General features: G+C 39.2%; 1 protein-coding gene and 1 long non-coding RNA gene across 3 annotated transcripts in view; one reads left to right on the forward strand and one right to left on the reverse strand.

Annotated features, from left to right (window-relative positions):
* Positions 1–5,893: 5,893 nt before the first annotated feature.
* Positions 5,894–6,497, reverse strand: LOC121650304. The gene is made up of 3 exons (XR_006012231.1): positions 6,402–6,497; positions 6,032–6,143; positions 5,894–5,952 (listed from the first exon to the last, which is right to left on the reverse strand). It is a non-coding gene; the product is annotated as an uncharacterized LOC121650304 (long non-coding RNA).
* A 12,733-nt stretch (positions 6,498–19,230) lies between these two features.
* LOC121650217 (CD209 antigen-like protein C) overlaps positions 19,231–20,828 on the forward strand; it is a 36,200-nt gene continuing 34,602 nt past the window's right edge. For both annotated transcript variants that reach the window (XM_042001604.1, XM_042001602.1), the window contains exon 1: positions 19,231–19,341. The gene's annotated coding sequence lies outside the window, so the exon portion shown is untranslated. The remainder of the gene's footprint in view (positions 19,342–20,828) is intronic.

Below are 20,828 nucleotides of genomic sequence, written 5' to 3' on the forward strand. Positions count from 1 at the left end.
TTACCTAACAACCTACTGTGGTTGAAGTGCCTGAGAGAACAAAACAAACGCTGACGGTATAAAAAAAAAAGCAGTAAATGAAAACAATGAAAATATTGGGCCACGTTAAAGTGGAACTTACTTAATCAGTATTCTGCTGGTAGTGTCAGGCTTGCCACTGAGGTGGGCAAGGGCATGATGGTGACTCATGAATGTGAGTCATCAGTCTGGAAGTCACAGATGATGGTGATAGAGTCTATGATCATTGCTGATTCATCGGAGGTTTGGTTAGAGTGACCATTGTTCATAGTTTCACTTAATGCCAAGTGTGTAAAGGTGCCATCAGTCCCCTTGGGATATTTAAAACAGTATGTATGTAGGAGGTAATGTCTTTGTCCTCTGTTAAGTGAAGATTTTAACATTGTGATTCTCAAATGTGTGTCTTTATCATTATGATGGAGGAAAAGAATCCTGGCCTGATGAGTTGGCTCACCCGTGCTGAAACATCCACCTGTTAATGAGTGATTGGTGTCCTAAATATAGAGCTCTTTGCAGTCTCCACTGCACCAAACTCCATCCGAGAGGCTGCTTTCTCGAGAGTTTGGAGTAGATTCTTTAAGATGAATCATGACACCTTTTCACACTTGACTTCAAGTGAAACTATGGACAATGATCACTAACAAGATGCTAGATAAGTGCAGGTGTTAGATAAGGGTGGTGAAATGCCAGCTGAGAGAAAAAACACATTCTGCCAAGTTCTAGAAAGGTAGTAATGCTTACAAACTCCCACCTGAGGCTAACGTGCTAACAGGATTTTCTTTCTACACAATACGTGAAGTGCGTGAATCCTACACATGGAAAAACAAGCCGTGGGCCCTTCAAAGACAAATTAAAATGTTCTTGATGACAGTCGTGTAATTTCATAGCCACGCTTTCCAGGCTCTGAACACAAAAGTCATGCAGCAGCGTTTTGGGAGAGGGAAGGGCTAATTTTAAGAAAAAAGTGAGTTATAATAATAATAAAGGGTAATAACAGCATGAATCAATCTGACGGTGTCTAGACAGGAGGGATGTGATGTTGGTCAACTGCATCACCTAAAAGAAAAACAAACAAAAAAAAAAAACATACCTAACCACAGCACTGACTTGTGACTCAAGTTTTAGGCCAGGTCCATTTTCTTTAGACTTTGTGGCGCTACTGAACTTAAGCAGTAGCTGGACAGGAACGGAGATCGAAGAGTAAAGGGGTGACAAGCAGTAAAGAGCCCTAGGCTGGATTCAAACCTGAACAGCTGGGTTGAGGAGCTGTAGTCTTCAGGAAGGAAAGGTCAATGGAGGGAGAACAGATGGAGCCACTGGATTTAAACCAGATTCAATGTTTTCACAATGTAAAGCCCTTTGAATAAAGCAAGTCAACAACTTGAAGTTATATGCATCATATAGCATAGTTTCCTGCTAGTGTCAGCTTTATTTCTGTGGTTGTTTTCTTTATGAGAATTCGTCAGAATATCAGATAATTAGTTTTCCCACATTGAATTTCACACCTATTAAACTGGAACGAGTAAAATGTGGGACTGTTAGCAATGTACCTCCAGGGTAAGTAGGTCTTGTGTCAAACCTTTATTGAGGGTTTTTCCTGTGAAGAGTTTTCGTGCCCTCTGTTCCAGTTTCCTCCCCCTGTACATGGGGTACTTTGAATCTTGAAATGTATTATGAGAAAAAAAAAAACTTTGGCAACATTGTGATGTGTCATAGATTTTTATTTAAAAACGTATTTTCTGTTAGGCTTCAGTCTACTCCTCTTCTGGCACACTACCTCTCCAGCTTTGGAGAGGTTGCACCTGGAAGAAACACAAGAACAAAACTGTAATTAACCAAGTTTAAAATCATTAAATTCTCTGCTTATGCTGATCAGAAACCAGCTTGGTGTCTAAGGTCCTGCAGGTGGTGGTTTTCCTCTGCAGCTGTAGACTGAGACGTTTCCTCTGATGGAAGAAAGACGAACAAGAAGCGGTGATGAGACGTCGTCGGTGGACCGTCCAGAAAGAGGAGCGGGTGTTTACTAAAAGTAAATGTCTGCTGTGGAACATTTATGTGTTACAGTATAATGATCTAACAAATAAGAGAATAGAAACTCATTCATCTCTCCTGATTCTGATGAGTCGGTGTAACACCTGGTGAAGATGCAAAGCCACACTTAATAATGATGATGTGTAATTTCCTCCTGGAGTGAAACTCTCCCCTTGTTTGCTTTACTGTGGTTCCACTCTGTTCAGAAGTTCTCCTGCCAATCCACTGTCTCTGATGACTCTACTGTTCTTTTGCCTGCCCCACTGTCTGCCAGCCTGCCCCGACGCCAGCATGTTACTTTGTCAATAAAACACTTGTGATTTCAAGGCTTCTCATCTGCTTTTGGGTCCTCACAGCTTCCACTATGACAGAATGATCCGGCTTAAGAATGGACCCAGCTGACGCTAAGCCAGACCCTCAGCTGGACAGGCTTCATCAGATCCTCGCCAACCAAGGTGTGTCACTGGGACAAGACACACAGGATATCTTGTACATTGGGGATCAGCAGCAAGCAATTCTACAAGAACTGACACAAATAAAGAGGAGCTTTGCTCAATCATCGCTGGGGAATCCTCCAACTACTGCTCCTTCCGCCTCTGCTGATCTTTCTGCCGCATACTCGGTAAGAAAAATTCATATACTTGATCCGTGAAAGTATTCAGGTGAATTGGGAAAATGTCGCAGTTTCCTACTGCAGTGATTCAGAAGACACAATCATATGCTAGCAACACAGCTAAGATACATTATGTAACTAACTTAGTGGATTAAAAAAGCGCTCTCTTGAGCTGATGCATTTTTGAACAGACCCACCTCTCAGGGCCACACTTATGCCCTATACTTTTGCTCAGGAAATGAAAAAAACTTTTGATCTTTCAGTAAGCGGCAGAGATGCTGCCAAGAACCTCCTTTCACTCAAACAGGTAAACATCAGTGTAGCGGAACGTTCCACTGAGTTCCGCACTTTGGCTACAGAGTCTGATTGGAATGATGACGCTCTCTACGATCTTTTTCTGAACAGTTTGGCTGAAAGAGTGAAGGATGAGCTGGCTGCCCGTGACACTCCTCCGTCTTTCGATGAACTGGTTTCTATTGCCATTCGCATTGATAACCGTTGAAGAGAAAGGCAAATTCTGTCCTGAATTTCACAGCTGCCGCAGAGATGCCGGTTACTCCAGCTCCTCCCTCGCCTGTGGATGAACCTATGCAGCTCGGTCGTGCCCTCCTTACCCAAACCGAGCGTCAGAGGTTACAGATGGGGGAGTGTCTCTATTGTGGCAGAGCTGGTCATTTCATCCATTCCTGTCCGGTTCAGCCAAAGAGCAGGCCCGCCAGTGAGGATTGGAGCACTGGTGGGCCTGTCCTCTTGTAATCCTAAGATCCCCGAAAATACTCGGCTTAAAGTGACCATTTGTGTTAATGAACAACCTTTTCCTGTTTCAGCCCTTATTGACTCTGGTGCAGAAGCCTGTTTCCTCAATGTCACCCTAGCCTCAGAGATGGGAATTACCCGACTCCCTTTGACCGCACCCCTCACTGCCAATGCCTTAGACGGCCGTCTTTTTGCCAAGGTAACCCCCGACACTGGTTTTGTCAACCATGTTGAATCTATCCAGCTCTATGTAATTCCCTCTCTGGACACTCCCCTGTTTTTGGGACATCCTTGGTTAAGGATTCATAACCCTCATATCAACTGGAACCAGAGTAACATAGCAAATTGGAGTACTTACTCATCAAACATGTCTCCATTCTGCTCTTATACCCTCTGATCCAGCTCCGTCTGAAGCTACATGCCCTCCAGATCTATCGACTGTCCCCTCAGAGTATCATAATTTATCAGAGGTGTTCAGCAAGAGTAAAGCGTAGTCCCTTCCTCCTCGCTGTCCTTACGATTGTTCTATCGCCCTGTTACCAGGAGCCCCGTTGCCTTGTAGTTGTCCATATAATCTGTCCAAACCAGAAAGACAAGCTATGGAGAAATAAATTAAGGAGTCCTTAGCTTCTGGCATCATCCAACCATCTTCATCTCCCCTGGGTGCAGGATTTTTCTTCGTGGAAAAGAAGGATAAGACCCTCCGTCCCTGTATTACTACTATAGACTATAGAGGTCTAAATAACATCACTATCCGTAACAAGTATCCCCTTACTCTAATCGACTCCACCTTTGAAGCACTTCAAGATGCTACCATCTTCTCAAAGTTGGATCTGAGAAATGCATTCCACCTGGGCAGAATCCGAAAAGGTGATGAATGGAAAACCGCATTCAAGACCCCTTTGAGTCATTTTGAATACTGCATCATGCCGTTTGGTCTCACTAATGCTCCTGCTCTTCAGGCCTTGATTACCGACATCCTGAAGGATTTTCTGGACAGGTTTGTGTTAGTCTATTTGGATGATATCCAGATTTTTTTTTCCTCGGTCTCCACAGGACCACACAGACCATGTCCAACTGGTTCTCCAGAGACTACAGGAGAACAGACTTTATGCCAAGGCTGAAAAGTGTGAATTCCACGTCCCTTTCATTTCTTTTTTGGGCTACATTTTTGCAGGTGGGCAGATGAAGACAGATCTTGATAAAATAAAGGCAGTGGTTGACTGGCTGACTCCTTCCTCAGTTAAGCAGGTCCAGCGTTTCCTGGGTTTTGCCAATTTTTAGAGACGTTTTATTCGAGATTTCAGCCAGATTGCTGCACCGCTAACACAATTAACATCTACAAAGAGACCATTCCTCTGGACGGAGGCAGCAGAACGGGCCTTCCAGAAATTAAAAAACAGTTTCACCTCTGCCTCTGTTTTGCACCAACCTGATCCTTCTCTTCAATATATTGCGGAGGTTGATGTCTCTGATACTGGGGTAGGGGCAATCCTGTTTCAGCGGTCCCTTGTCACCAATAAGCTTCATCCCTGCCCTTTCTATTCTATTTTTATGTTGAGTGTTCCACTTATTAAACATTTGTATCTCTACTTCAATGTATCTTGGTATTAATATTCTCAAAAGATATTTCTTAATTTGGTGTTTTGTAATTGTTTATGCACTGTAACCCTACTAAAATGTCCCTAGTTGTAGGCAGATTGTTCTCGTTGGCAGTCTGATCACATCCTACAGTGACAGTTACCTAATGGGGAGTTGCTCTTTTTCCCTTCCATATTCCACTAATGCACAAGCATCACGGTCATCAAATGTGCTGTAGACCATCATGTCTGACCCCATTTACTGATGTTTCTGCATATATCTAAATGCAGATGTCACTTCAGTCACTGTTGCCATTGAAACATCAGCTAGTTCAGCATTTTTGTGACTGAAGCTGCCACCTGGGGCCTGACAATCAACCCTTTTTGAAAGTCATTTATTTCCTTCTTGTCTTCCTGATACAAAATCAGAATCAACTCAGCATTTTTACATGCTACAGAGCATGAATGGATGTTAAGTGCATAGATTTCCCATGCAGTCAACTTGTTGGTAGTATCTGCATTTGTGTTTCATCACTCATTTATTCAGGTTTATTTGATGTGTCACCCATGTGTGTGTATTTTTAATATGCAGGTGCAACCCAACAGCAAAATGTCTTTATTTCTTTATGTTTTTATTTGACACTGGGGAAGCGATGGGTCACTCAAAATGCCAGCATATCGTGTCTCTGACTGCTCTTCCATCCTGGGGTGGTCAGGATGTTCATTATCAGGTGCATTCAGTGGCTGAGTCAGACATTCCTCTTCTCTCATTGTGGCAATGTTGTGGAGAATGACACATGCCACAATAATGTCACATGCCCTATCTTTGGCCACTCTGAGTCTACGAAGGCACTGGAAGTGGGCCTTAAGTAAACCAGGTTGTAACGATGCTGCGGGCCGGGCTCAGGATCAGGGTAAGGGGTCAGCAACCCAGCAGATAACCATTAAACTCTCCTATAATACAGGATACAATATAACATTTTTAAATTGTGATATGTCAAACAAAATATTGATTTTAATTTATATAACTCACCATGAGAAAATCTAGCGCTCAGTGTACACTCAGGAAAGACTCGAGAGTCGTGCACAGACCCAGGCCACTTTGCTTCCACATTACAGATGATGTAGGCTGCATCACATATGATCTTCAAAGCACAGAACAGTAATTAGCTGCAGTAGCTGTAATGTGAAGTATCTCGGATTCTAAAGGTTGCTATTTATCTGCACATTAATGCTGTGGAAAGACTTCCTATTCACATAATCTCCTTCATCTCCTGAAGGAGCTGTGATAGGAATCTGAGTCCCATCTATGCAGCCAATCACACCCGGAAACCCTAAAATATATCAAATTAACTGATGTGTTCCAAACTTAAAAATAAGTTCATTATTGCTTAGACAAATACCTGCAATTCTGTGGAATTCTTCTTTGAGGTATCTTGTGGGTCTGTGACTTGGGAACGTTTCAGAGTGACAGTTTTTACAGCCCGACAGACTGTTGCCTTTGAAATATGCTCAGCATCACCGAAGTTATAAAGATAATTCCCGTTGGGGGGGAAGAAAAAAAAAAAAAAAAAACTAACACAAAGAACTTGCTCCGAACTGAGAGCATGTCCACGATGTGTCATACGAACAATATGAGAGCTGAGAATATTGTTCAGATACATGATCGACTGTGCAGAAAAACGGTAACGCTCAAACTAATAATCATGAGGGAATGATAAAACATCCAAGCAGGGTCTGATCATCCTTTCCTGACATAGATATCTGCTGAGTAATTGTGCTTTGATGTCAACTGGCTCGTCAAGAAAAGGACACGCCATGTCTGACACTTCCTTCAGTCTGCAGGCTGCAGCTAAAGAGGAGGAGAAAGTCAGGGTTAATTCAAGAAAGTCATGGAAGACCCAGGACACGCCGGAGGGAGTGCATTTTCATTGTATTTTTGTACAATGACAATCAAGCTTGTTGAAACTTGAAACTTATCTCTCAGGTGGCCTGGGAATGCTTCAGGCCTGACTAGATTGAGAGGAGCCAGGTGAGAAGACCTGGCTCCTTTTGATGCAGAGGAGTGTCGAAGAACAAAAACAAAATCTTAACTTATCAATCAACCTCAATTTCTTGGTATGACTGCTCTGCGGAGTGTCTCCACTTGTACCTTGCACTCTTCCTGACATGATACAATCAGACCTAAAAAGATATGTGACCCCAACTTCTGGTTGACCTTACACCAGCTCATCACACTTTCCCAGAGCCCTAGATTTCTTTGCTTAAGCCCGGATAATAACATCTAATAGAAACATAGAAACATTTAATTTCACTGCTGATTTTACTGCCTTTGTAGGCAGGGACTGATCTATTTAACCTTTAATGGCATTGCTTTGTCCACATTTAACAGAGGATGTCCTAAAATATCTTTAAATAAAATAAAAATAAATAAATAAAAGAGAGAACACCCCCCCCCCCTCTCTCTCTCTCTCTCTCTCTATACTGTATATATATATATATATATATATATATATATATATATATATATACATATATACCTTTCTGTCTTGAATTGGAGTTGAAGAATTCTCTGATTGAACATGCTTTGTTGTTTCTTCACTGTGTTGTGTAGAGGATGTGAGGAATCTCTTGTTATTTTCAGCAGACTGTGCAACATTCTTTTCTGGACAATCAGCTCCAGTGGCTCCAGAGTTATCTCCAGCACAGAACAGCCTATTAAGTTTTGCACAATGACTCACTAATTTGAGTCAGATGGTTTTGGAGCAGGGACACATCGAAAACCTGCAGGATTGTTTATACCCAGTAATAAATCTCAAAGCAGCATGGTACACAGTATCCAGAATTTGTAATAAGGTTGCACTGAAATTCATGTAAAGTACATTTCCGCAGTCCAACAATGGCAAAACGTTGCAGCAACAAGCCTTTTTTAGAAATAAAAGAAAAACATGACTTGTGTATGCAACAGAAGCTCAGTCTTACTTTTAGTTTTTCGACCAGGTTGTTAATGTAAGGTCAAGAAGTCAAACTGTCAAAAACAAAAACAAAAAAAAAAAACAACAAAAAAAAAAAAAAACACAGACACACAAAAGAAAAAAAAACAGGTATTTTAATTGCATGAGACATGCAAACAGTAGGACAGTAAGGTCTTTTGATTCATTTAAAATCATCATCAATTGTGCATAAATGGTAAATGGTAAATGGTCCATATTTATATAGCGCTTTACTGTACCTGGGATGATACCCAAAGCGCTTTACATTATACATCACATTCACCCATTCACACACACATTCACACACTGATGGCGGAAGCTGCCATGCAAGGCGCTCAACCACAACCCATTGTGCATAAGCACAAGCCTCAAATGTAGGAGTTGGGCTTCAGTTTTATTAAAAGCAATTTTCAAACATTTCATAGCCTCCAACAAAGTTTCCTCACATAAATGACGGAGACGTCTGCGTAGAAATGAAAATTGCATTTTGGACATTTTTACCAAAATTATTTATATATAGACTGTAAGTCTACAGACAGTCTATACAAGTTTATACTTTACAATCTATATAAGTTTGTACTTCTGCCCACTCCTTTTCAGACATGAAATGTAAAGATGCAAATATTGTAAATGAAAGAAGATGTTTGAAATAAACTTTAGAACTTTAAATAACAAGGGACCTAAAACAGAACCTTGTGGGAGTTTTATAATGTGACTGCTTGTCTGCTGACTCGTACAAAACTGAAGGCAGATATAACCCCAGTGTTGGCGTCTACACTGGCTTCCTGTTATTTACAGGATCCAGTTTAACATTTTACTTCCTCCTGGCTTCTAGCACAAGTTGATTCAAACATTTTCTTACTTTAATTTGTTTTCTTAGTCTTATTTTCAGTCACTTTAAGGCAATACTGATGTATATTTTATTTATTTAGTTGTATTTGTAAAGACTTCTTCTTTGTTGGAAATGTGCTATAGGAATAAAAGTGATCTTGACCATAGTAAACATTGCTGTGCTCAGATGCCTCTTCACTGCTTTCATGCTCTCAGGTACCAAATGTTTCAACAGACAGTCAGTTAAAACTTAATATCTTGGGGATTATAGAGAAAATTTCATTTTAACGTTTCACAATTTCACTGAAGGTTTTACAAGTTAACCCATGTCGTAAAGTTTTTTTCTGGTGAAAAGCCTCACTTGTGATACCTCCTCCTTCCTTCTTGCATTCATCTTAAAGGACCTGTAAAAATTGTGATGAGTGCATTAGTAGGAGAATTCCACTAACTCAGAGACCATGTGCTATCATAATAATCACATCAACATTCTGTATATGACAGATAAAGTAAGGCTGCATTCAATAACCCTCCATCCTTAACATTCACCCTTAAACATGACAGTGCTTAAAGCAAGCATTTCTGTTAGCTTGCACTTATATACAGGCTAAATATTGTCACAAACGTTCTAAACTTTTCACATACTGCTATACAAGTACAAGAAATCCCTTTCTATTTAGCTGTGTTGTATTTGGTTCTAGTATTTCTGCTAGCAGCTGCCATTTTTTTCTCAATCCACCAAAATGTGAGCAGTGAATGGATTTAAATTAAGATTTTCAACGAAGCAATCTCAAGTTTTGAGATATTCCCCTTGCATGAGAAATCTACTCACTGGCCGAGTTATAGGCAGCCTACTTTTGAGTCATGACAAGCCACAGAGTCACTGTCTTTTCTTTTTATACCAGCTTCAATTTTATTGGTTCATAATCATCATCAATGTTTTTGCTCTACTACAGAACGCTATCTGCATCCTGTTTCAAATCTGCACCATTATGACATTTCTCCTCCTGCTTCTCAATTTGCATGTCTTAACTGATATATTAATAGGCTGGTGTTTTCTCTCTTTGCATGCATGTTTCTTAAGTTGCAGTGCATTGAGTTTTTTCTGCACATGGGCAGGCCAGCAACATATAATAGAAAGGAAACTTCATCTGTAAAACCGGGCAATACATTTCAAGTTAACAGGATGTTGAGTTATAAGAAGATAAGGCAAATAAGATAAGAGACTTCTCTGAAAAACTGAACAGGAAGTGATTGTGCAAGATACAAAGAAAATATCTGATGCTTGTGTTGTGAAAGGCAGTGTGTGCACAATGTAAAATGCTTTCCAACTTCTGAGGCACATAAGAAGGAGCTAGCTTTTATCCTTTATGAAAACTATTTAAAAAAATAACTGCATATATAACAGAAAAGCTAAAATAAAATAAGATGCAAGAAATAAAAGTTCCAGTATGAGGAATTAACAGTTATGTTGAAAAAAGGCAGCAAATAGAAACATTTTTAACCCTGATTTAAACCTGCACTTTTCTTTTTGTTTGTTTTACGTATGAAGAGCATAAAACCTGAACGCTGCCTCTCCCAGTCTGGTTCTGATTCTGGGGACAGAAAGTAGATTTCACCCTGATGACCTGAGGAATGTGGCTGGTTCATAACAAACCAGAAGCTCCTGAATGTATTTTGGCCCTAAACCATTCACTGCTTTGTAAACTAACGGCAGGATGTACAGCATCAACTAAACTGTTCTTCTTTCATTTTGCAGTGATATTTTTTTTCTTTTCTTTTCTTTTCTTTTCTTTTCTTTTCTTTTCTTTTCTTTTCTTTTCTTTTATCTAAAATTGTCAACATGAATTTGGCAGCCAAAGCTTTGAAATGTTTTCTAAAATTCTTGAGGTTTGGCCTTTAGTATCAAAAATCACTAGTAGGCTGCCAAGATCATCTCTCAAAAGTCAAACCTTTTACTAGCATATTTTTAGTTTTCAATTAATAGAAGTCTCCACATTATATAAGAATACTATGAAAAGAATGCAGGCAAATTCCCTTGAAAAATACCTTTATCAGTGTGATCAAAAGGCATTGTGCTATTAAAAGGACCCCTCCAGCACCATCTTTTTATATTTTCCTCTGACAGCACTGCACAATATGCCCCAGAACCTGCTGTGTAATTCCTCTGAACTCACTGTCTGGTTACATACAGTGTATATAAGAAACCAAGTTTACCTTGGATCATTTGTAAGTGCTGACTTATTTTATATTTTAGAGAAAAGTAGAAAAATATAATTACATTCGAACTATTTTAAGTATTAGGGACATGTAAGGTCAAGGACTATAACAGGGATATCAAATTCTGGTCCTCGAGGGCCTTTGCCCTGCAACCTTTACGTTTTTACATGGAGAAGATTTGATCTTGAGTGGTGTGGAGAGCTCTTTGCTGGGCTTCCCCATGCAAATTCCCTCCTGGTTCTCTAAACTAAGAGTGCTCTGACGGCTGTTTAGTACTAGTAAAATATTAACTGCTCATCAGTATTTCACACAAACCCACTTAAGAAAATGAAAAAGAAAATGAAAAAATGAATGTACTGCATCAGTTTTAAATGAGGATTAATTGGATTTGTGGTGATATGTGCTAAGAAGTGTTTACTAAAACCATTTGAAAACATGTTTGTTATGTAGTTTCTCACCTGGTTTTGGCTCTGGAGTCTCAGAACCTTGGTGCCACGTCTATCTCCACTTTTACCCGTCTTTTTTTATTTTCTTTTTACTGTCATGGTATCCCTTCTTCCCTTTCTTAAACTTATTGATTATTGATTACTTGGTTTGGAGTTCAGGGGAACCCAGCCTTTGCCCACTGACAGAGTCATGGTTCATAAACAGGAACTACTCATTTCCTCCAGCTAAAAAACCAACTTCAGATTTTGAACCAACTTTTCTCTCTCTCTCTCTCTCTCTCTCTCTCTCTCTCTCTCTCTCTCTCTCTCTCTCTCTCTCTCTGTGTGTATGTGTGCATGCATGTGTGTGTGTGTGTGTGTGTGTGTCTGAAAGTCCCTGGAAACACTGCCAGTGTGGAGAGTGGAAACTAAACGAAATTAACAGGTGTGTGTGTTGTTTTTTTTTACTGTTTCTTTCTAGAGCCACTTACCTAGACAGTCTTTCTGCCCAGTTTCTTTTAGAAGGGAGTTTAGACAATAGTCTGGCAATGTTTTGCAGACACCGGAGGCATGTGATACCTCAGATTCTTCCAGAAATTTCTGTTTGAGTAAAATTTGGTGAGTTTTCTACTTCCAACAAAGGCTTTCTTCCATCTAAGAGCTCCTTGTTTCCTCTTGATATAGCGCAGAGACTCTGGCAGGTGACTGTAATCCACTGGACCATCTGGTAGAATAAAACATAAAGACAATATCCAAAAAAAGTGTTAAATTTATTGCCTTTTTTTTTTATAAAAGTGTTTCGTGTTGTCTGTTTGCTGCCTATAATCAAAACAACTGTTAATTCCTCACATTGGATCTTTATTTCTTGCATTTTTTCTATTTTATTTTAGCTTTTTTCTTTCTGCTTTTATTTAATTTCTTTTTTGTTGTTGTTTTTTAAGAGTTTGTTTTTAATACACTTGTTGTTGTTTCCTGCACCCCGTCGTAATGCTTTTAATATTTTATGTAAAGCACTTTGAATTGTCTTGTACATGAAAAGTGCTGTATAAATAAATTTGCCTTTCCTACTATTCAGATGTGGATATTAACTGCAAATAGCTGGTTTTGGAAGGAACCTTTTTGTGTGTGGATTTTTTTATTTATTGATTTTTTTCATTGTGTTTGATAAAGCTGATTAGTTTATTTTAACATGAGGCTGGGAAGTGGAGTTTCCTGGGTCCAAATCTTTTAATCAGTCCACTTATTATTATTATTATTATTATTATTGTTATTATTAACTTATTTTACATGCATTGTGACATGAAACAGAAGCTTATCAGTTTAAAAAATGGTTTACTGCGCACTGCAGGAGCTGGTGTTGTCAAGCTAACAACAGAATGAGGCTGAAAACAGAATATAAAAAGTTGTTAGTTCTGTCTGTTGTCTTGCAATAAAGTTAACACAACAAGCCGGGCTGTCTCTTGTCTCTGTGCGGTGGTCTGGTAACCAGTTTAAGTTCAGTTGCTGTTCCTAGCCAAGAAAAAATATACCAGACCACAAACCAGGTCATTTCATTAGTGGACAAGCCTTTTATTATAGTTTATATACTTTTAAAAATAATTTTCATTTGTAATTATTTAACCATTATTTTTATGCTGGTACTACATTATCATAATGACAGTCAGGTTTGCTGTGCACTTTTTAGCCCTGAGAAAACTAACCTCTTGTGTATATGTAGGTGCGTGTATGTTCTTGGCACTCAGTCACTGGCTAGCTTCAATTCGACTAATGACATCCTTTGCAGTAAATCTAGCTTCATGCTAATGTCACTGGGTGGCGTGTGTACGTGCGGGTCTGGCTGAGGGCTGATTGAGAGAATGGATCACAGCTGGGGGTGGGCTGTAAAGTTTCTTTGTCTCCTTATTTTTAGATCAATGGTGGAAGGAAGAGAACAGAGGGACAGTCACAACTGGAAGAAGGGAGGAGAAGCAAGAAAGGGACAGCACAGCAAGCAAATATATAGCCCGCAAGAAGAGTTCTCTACAAAAAGCTCTCGCTGAAGAGCGTAACCTGTATCCAATAGACACTGGACCTCTTCACCCTCTACCTTTACTGTTACATGCAGGCAAGTTCCAGAAAACTGTTCTTGAAGCCGGGGGCTAGGTGGGTCAATGGTAGGGAGTAAAGACACCTGACCTACAGTGGCTGGGGACACTAAACATCCTGTGTGGCTGCTCTGAAAGGGCAATTACAACTGAAGTGCCCAACCGCATTACGGACAACACAAATTGGGCATCCTTGTGAATCCCACCTGTACCTAGGAGTGGCACCTGCAGCTCTAGCTCTGTAATTATGGTCTTTGGACTGTGGCCTAGGGCCACTGTCAACTGTTCTGCCCTTTTCTCTAAATTCAGAAAGCATTGCTCTTGTCATTTTCTTTTAACTTGTTCCTTTACCTCTTTGAGAAGCTCCTCCTTAGACTAAGAGACTTAGACTTAACTTTATTAAGACCCGGAAATTCAGCCCACACACGGTGATGAGTTTGAACAGTTTATTTGACGCTAGAAGACTAGAAGCAGGAAGGGAGCGGGTTGATGGCAGGCACAGCAACCAGGTCCAGGAAGTCGGGTTGGGCAGAAAGCGGAGGTCGGTCCAGAAAGAGGTCAAACCCAGGTAGGCAGAGATCAGAAAAATCCAGCAGGGATCAGGCAACGGGGAGTCCGTGAGTGGCAGCAAGGTCGACAACAGAGATCTAGAACAAGACAATGATTACTACAGGGTATCTCACAAGGAAGGTAAATGACCATCTGGCAGGGAAGCAGACACTGAGGAGGGATTATATAGGGTGATGAACAGGTGAGGAGAGTGAGTGCTGATGAGACCCAGGTGGAGCAGATGAGCCTGATTGCGTGAGCTGCAGGTGATGCAGGCCAGACAGAATCCTTAACTCTGCCACCGTCACTAGGGATGGTGAAACCGAGGCCTCATTAATCATCGAGCCAACTTTGACCCAAATGCTTGAAAATGGCTTAGTGTTCTGAATCATTTGACCAAACCAAAGAGCTCTATCTGCTGGCTGTGGGAGTCTGGTGTATCAGAAGGACAGCATTGACACCTCACATCTGTCATCCCTATCTCAACTTTGAATACATGTTCAATAAACGATACGTAATCTACCTTCTGAGTGAATATTTATTTTCTGTTGTTCATATAAATAACAAGGAGGGGTATTAGGTAACATTTGTTTAGGTAACCGAATTGTGGTGTAACTTAAGTCAACCAATCTGTAGTGATGGTAGTCTACTAAGAGGGAAGGCATGAGGGAAGGAGTGTTTGTGCAATGGGTATAGTGACTGTGTTAGTTATTTTATACAGTTGTAATAAAATTGTTAACTGTTTTATGTGTCTTATTATTTATAATAGATATTGGAAATGCGTGTTATTGTCTACCTCATGTGTTGTTTTCTTTTGCATAGCTGATCGTTGTTAAATGTGGCACAACAGTTTATAGCACACTGCACATTTATGTACATAGATTTATGTATTTCATTATCATTTTAATTATTTAATGACACATTTAAGTTATTATTGAATGATATATTTAATTAATTCATTATGTCACTTTACGTCCTCTATAATCTGGCGGAGAGAAGTTGTCACAGGCAGGTATTTAAAGAGCGCCGTACAGGTGAAGCGCATCAACAATCAGTGTGGGGAAAGATGGTGCGTTCAGGGAAGCTGGGAAGTCTGATTCTTATTAGACGAACCATGACAATCATCTTCTTATTCCAACTATATGGGTGAAGAATGTGGAGCACAGCAGTACCACCTAAATGAACTTGCTGCAAAATAATCAATAACGATAGATACAAAAACCTTTTTTAAAAAAAAAAGAAAGCAAACACAACTTTAAAAAGACAGATAGGCACTGAAAAGAAAATCATGCAATTTAACATCAAACAGTTGTTTACCGTCTCAGAAATGGGAATGTTGGAATCTTACAAATTTACTAGGAAAATCAAGGGCCTGATCCAGGAAGCGGGTTGTGTTGAAACTGAATATGTTAACCCTCATTTTAGGGAAACTCAGTTTTCCATTCCAGAAGGAAAAGTCTTACCATTGGTGTATTATAAAAGCAGAGTTTGTTTTCATTTCTTTAATCTTACTTTTAAAAATTTCTCTCTTTTTTTAGTTTTACTAAAAATTAATTTTATTCTTGTGACTACTATTGTTGTACAGTACTGTGGCCCACAGCAGTTGTTTTAAATGTGCTCCATAAATAAATTTTGAACTTAATTTAAACCTCCTTGTAGGTTTACTACAAGAAACTCTGATTTTCTACATGTCTCCACCCACCTGAAGCTGCTATCAGACGTGGGTTGTTGGTACCAATATGATTCAAGGCACGTGATTATGTCACAACGTACTTATATTTGGGCACTAATTTAACCCTTTACCATCACAGATCATCAGACTGCAGAAGAAAAATCGTTTCTTACAGACATCAGAACTAGCAAGTACTCATTTAAGTTGTTAAATACTTTCTGCCTGGAAAACAAGTTCTAAACAGACATGTTTTACTTTTTCTGCTGTAAATCACAGGGAAAGTTTGAAGGAATCACACATACACTTAACTTAGAGTACCACAATGCATGTTAGGAAATATGCAAATAAATCCACCCCCAGAGGACCGACCACAGCAACCGCTACAATATATTATTTTTGTATTGTTTATAAGGGTCATAGTTCATAGTATAACATATTACATGTAACATATTACATTGTCATGTTAAGAGTGTTACTGTGCACACAAAATCAGCTCATCTGAGATAAAAAAAAATGTTACTGTTGTAGTGACAGTTACAGAGTGTCATTGAACATGTCAGAAGCTCAATCACTGCAGTGAACCATGACGCGTCTCTTTTAAAACCTCAGATTGCCCCCCCATTCTGCAATTTCACAGTTATATGTACGACTATCTGTGCACTCTTTTTCATAGGAAATCATATGAACCATTTGTGAGAGCAGCCTGAGGTGTGTGTGTGTGTGTGTGTATTTAGATAAAATATGTCCTGCAGGATGGAGGATGGTCAGTTGTTCCTGTTACCTCTTTTCAACAAGATCTGGTTGCTGGGGTGAAGGCAGACTGCAAAAGCAAAGAGCAGATCTAATGGTGATCGACAGAGAAGAAGAACAGGTGAAATGTTTAAATATTTAATTTTCTTTGCATATAAATATTAATTCACGGTTTTATCTTTGTTGCTGTAATCAACAATATTAGCCCTTTTTTTAACTTGGTATCAGATCGATACCAAATCTTGCAGTCTCGCTCACCCCTACTGACCAGGGCTCATCATCCTGGACCTCTCAGCTGCATTTGACACAGCTGACACACAATTCTACACCTACAGATTTACATTTAGACTCGGGAAGCATCCCTAGATGGTTGCATTCTTACCTGACAAGAAGGACTGAATGTGTAAACCCATGAGAGGCTAAATCAAAGCCCCAACTATGTCACCTGTTGGGTTCCTCTGGGGTCAGTCCTTGTCTTATTATCTACATGCTCCCCCTCAGCCACATTATCATCAGACATAGAATATCTTTCCACTACTCTGCTGACGATACTTAGCTCTCTCTCCCTTAGACCCCTCCTCCTCTGCAGCTGGACCACCAGCTCTCACGAGCTAAAGACATGGATGATATAAAAACTTTTTCCCACTTAACAGCTGGAGAAAACTGAGGCCAAACTCAGTGGTTCTCCACACCAGCTCCAATCTACCTCTGTCACCAGCATCTCACCTTCTGCTCAGATCATTCCCCTCTCCTCCACTGTTACTAACCCAGAAGTCAGATTTGACTATAAGCTATCATTTGATCAGCACATTTAACAACTCTGTAAAACTTTATTCTTTCATTTAGACAGTTTAGTGAAACTCCCCTCTCCCTCTCCCTGACTGATACTGAGAAGCTTGTCCATGTCTTGTCTTCATACTGTAATGCTCCTTGTCAGGATTCCTGGCAGGAGCCTGCAGAGGCTTCAATACATCCAGAACAGTGCAGCCAGGATCCTGACAAAGAGATGAGGGTTTCACCACACCACCCCATGCCTCCACCTGGGGTGGAGCACTTTGTTGTGCGTTTTCATCTTTATGATTTCATTGCTTCTTAACATGAATGGATTTTGGTTTTCTTTATATTGAACACAGATTTCTTTCTGAATTCACCAAAACCGCTACTTGGATTGGCTTAAGTGACAAAGAAGAAGAGGGGACCTGGAGATGACCAGCCTGAGTCTAACATGAGTGCTCTTTTTCTGTTCGTTTGTTTTTTCTTTTTTTTTTTCTTTCTTTTTTATTCTCTATAGAAAGCTTTAGCTTGCAGGGTACAATGTCAGAGTTTCTGTTAGCTTTCAGTGACTCATCGTTCGATCCTTTACTTGCCAAATTCAGGGACAAATGTAGAGAATTTATTTTTCTACTCTGATTTATAGCTGAATGTACAGTGGGAATGTGGGACAGATACCCATGGTAAGTTAACTGCCTGCACACAGTTCATATGTGTGTGTTGTTCTTGGTTGACATTTACAAGTGCTTATGCCTATGTCCCATCTTTCTTATCTTATGTTAGAAAATGTTTATCCTTGCATTCTTTTGTCAATCCAAATTATTTATTATAATAATACTGCTGTTTTATGACTTGCTAGGACATGGGATATAAACCAGCCTGATAATGGTGGTGGAGATCCACTGTATGATGAGGAGGACTGTATGCATATCATAGATTATGACAGGAACTATTGAAATGATATTAAATGTACAATTTCTATGCAGTGGATCTATGAAAAAGAACCAACATGCTCTGCTTAAGGAAAATATTTATAAATGCTTTACAAGATATCTGAGATTTATTTATTTATTAAATTATTTTAAACATAAGTATTGATAAGTATTGTTTTCTTTCTAAATTAAGTCTTTTGTATTTGAATACTACTTTGTAGAGGAAGTAGTGAAAAGGAGGATGTTGGCTATGTTGACAATAATCCTGGAAAACACCTCCCACTAACTACATTAAACTGCGAGGTCTCTCAGCTCCTTCAGTAACAGGCTGCTGCACCCTCAGTGCAGGAAGGTGCACTTAGGAGGTCCTTCATTCCACCACCCATCAAGCCAAGTCAATTTTATTTATAAATAACTTTAAAAACAGGTACTGACCAACATGCTGACTTTCAACAGTTATTTGTTGTAAAGGACACACGTGTTTCCTTTCACATGCTTTTTCACCACATCAGTCTATTTATGATCACAACAGCATACACTTGTTAGTGTCTGATGAACACCCCCCTTTACATTTCACTAAATTACTCCATTACTGTGCAATATGTGATTAGATTACTGTTTTTTTTATGTCTTATTCTATTATTTTTACTGTAATTCTGTACATTATTGTTTTTTATTTTTCTACTCTAATATTTTAATATTCATTTTCTACTTGGACTGCTACCTGCTGCTGTAACACCTGAATTTAACATCTAAAGGATGACTAGAGTATTTTCTTATCTTAGCTTTCATCATATCGCTCCAGAGTCAACCAGTGTTTCCCAACTATAACAATGATTAAAATTTTTAATCGCGATTAATCACATGAAATAAATACAATACAAAAAATACAATATACGTCATACATCACATTCACACAATGATGGCAGAAGCTGCCATGCATGGTGCTCAACCACGACCCATCAGGAGTTAGGTGGGGTTTGGGGTTCGGTGTCTTGCTCAGAGACACCTCAATATGAGCTCCACAGGCCGAGGATCGAATAGGCAACCCTCAGACTACAAGACGACCATTCTACCCACTGAGCCACAAATATCTACATCCCATAGAAGAAAGTCTATGTATCCTCTTTTTGTAAAAGTTTAATGTTTTTCTTTATTCTAAAACCAAAAAATAGAAATGAAAATGTGGATCTTCAAAAATGACAACATCATTCCTAAAGTAGATATTTATCAAAAATTATAAGTTGTGTTTTTTTCAAAAGGTCTTGTAACATTTGCGGTTGTATTTAGGTGGTTGAGGGAAATGGAGCAAGGTTGCAGACCCCTGCACTAAACAAATGAACAGATTTAACAGCAGTTTTCTCTTTAAACAGCAGCAGTTTAATCACTTCTTAATATATAAAAAATTAAATATTTATGACAAAGAAGGATGAAATGTTTAAGGACTTACCAACTAAAAGGTAAAAAGTCAGAAGGATGAATTTAAAGCTGTGAAGCTGCTTCCTTCTAAACACAGAAGGAACAATATGTGTTTAATATCTGCATCAAGGGAACAGACAGAAAGCAGGATTAGAATCTCACAGCTTCTAGATGGTGAGGAGAGAGAAATATTCACTATATGAACAATAACTTCCTTCCATGTATCTTTAGTGCTTCATTAACCAGATTTCTTGCCTATAAACTCTCTAACTTTGCATTCTTAGCTTAACCTCTTGCGCCCGCACTCTCCACTATCTCTACAACACCAGGTACACAAAGTCTGAAAACATTCGTAAACACAAATTATGTGTCCTCCTGATGGCATGAACATGGACAAAAAACTCCTTTACTGAAAGCTCACATATCAAAGATTCCAAAACTGTAAGTTAAATTTATTGAAGAGACAAAAGAAGGCCCAGTTTTTGCTTCACGTTTGTAAAACACAGTCGTAAAACGTCTTATCTTTGCTGTCTTGCCTCAAAACTTAAATCCACCAGAATAAAACCACATTTAGTTAAAAGAAAAATAAATAAATAAATAGTTTCTCATTGTCTTTTGCAGTTTACCATCACAATTTTCTATCCATTTGCATGGTTTTAAGGGACAAAGAGAAACGTTGCTTCGTTTTCTTTTTTCTTGTGTACCAGCCAGAAAATGTCTCTTCATTTTAACAAACCCTCTCTCTCCTGATTGTTTACGTCAGACACACTTCTGTAGCAGGACAAGTTCAACTTCAGTGTACAGTCTCGGAGGCAACCATGGTGGGGAAAAAGCACATATGAGGCAGAATGACAGGATGTGACATTAAATTACTTTATTACTGACATTTTCACCTTTAACCAACCAACAAAAATGACTTACGTTGTTTTTTTCCTCCCCACTCTGACCACAGCTGTTACACAAGAAAAACAGAGTCAGTTTCAGTGGAAAATTTTTGTAGTGAACGCCCTTTCTAATAAAAGACTTCCTCATCAAATTATATTAAAATGAAACTGCAATACTTTCACAGTTTCCATGTGTGACAACTCCTGATGCAGCTCAGTTTAACACAAACAATTAAACAAAGGTAAATGAAAATAACGTTTTAGTCAGTACTGTTGTATATTTTGTTTCTCTGGTCTCTACTC

Source organism: Melanotaenia boesemani, chromosome 12 (assembly GCF_017639745.1).
Source record: "Melanotaenia boesemani isolate fMelBoe1 chromosome 12, fMelBoe1.pri, whole genome shotgun sequence".
NCBI lineage: Eukaryota > Metazoa > Chordata > Actinopteri > Atheriniformes > Melanotaeniidae > Melanotaenia > Melanotaenia boesemani.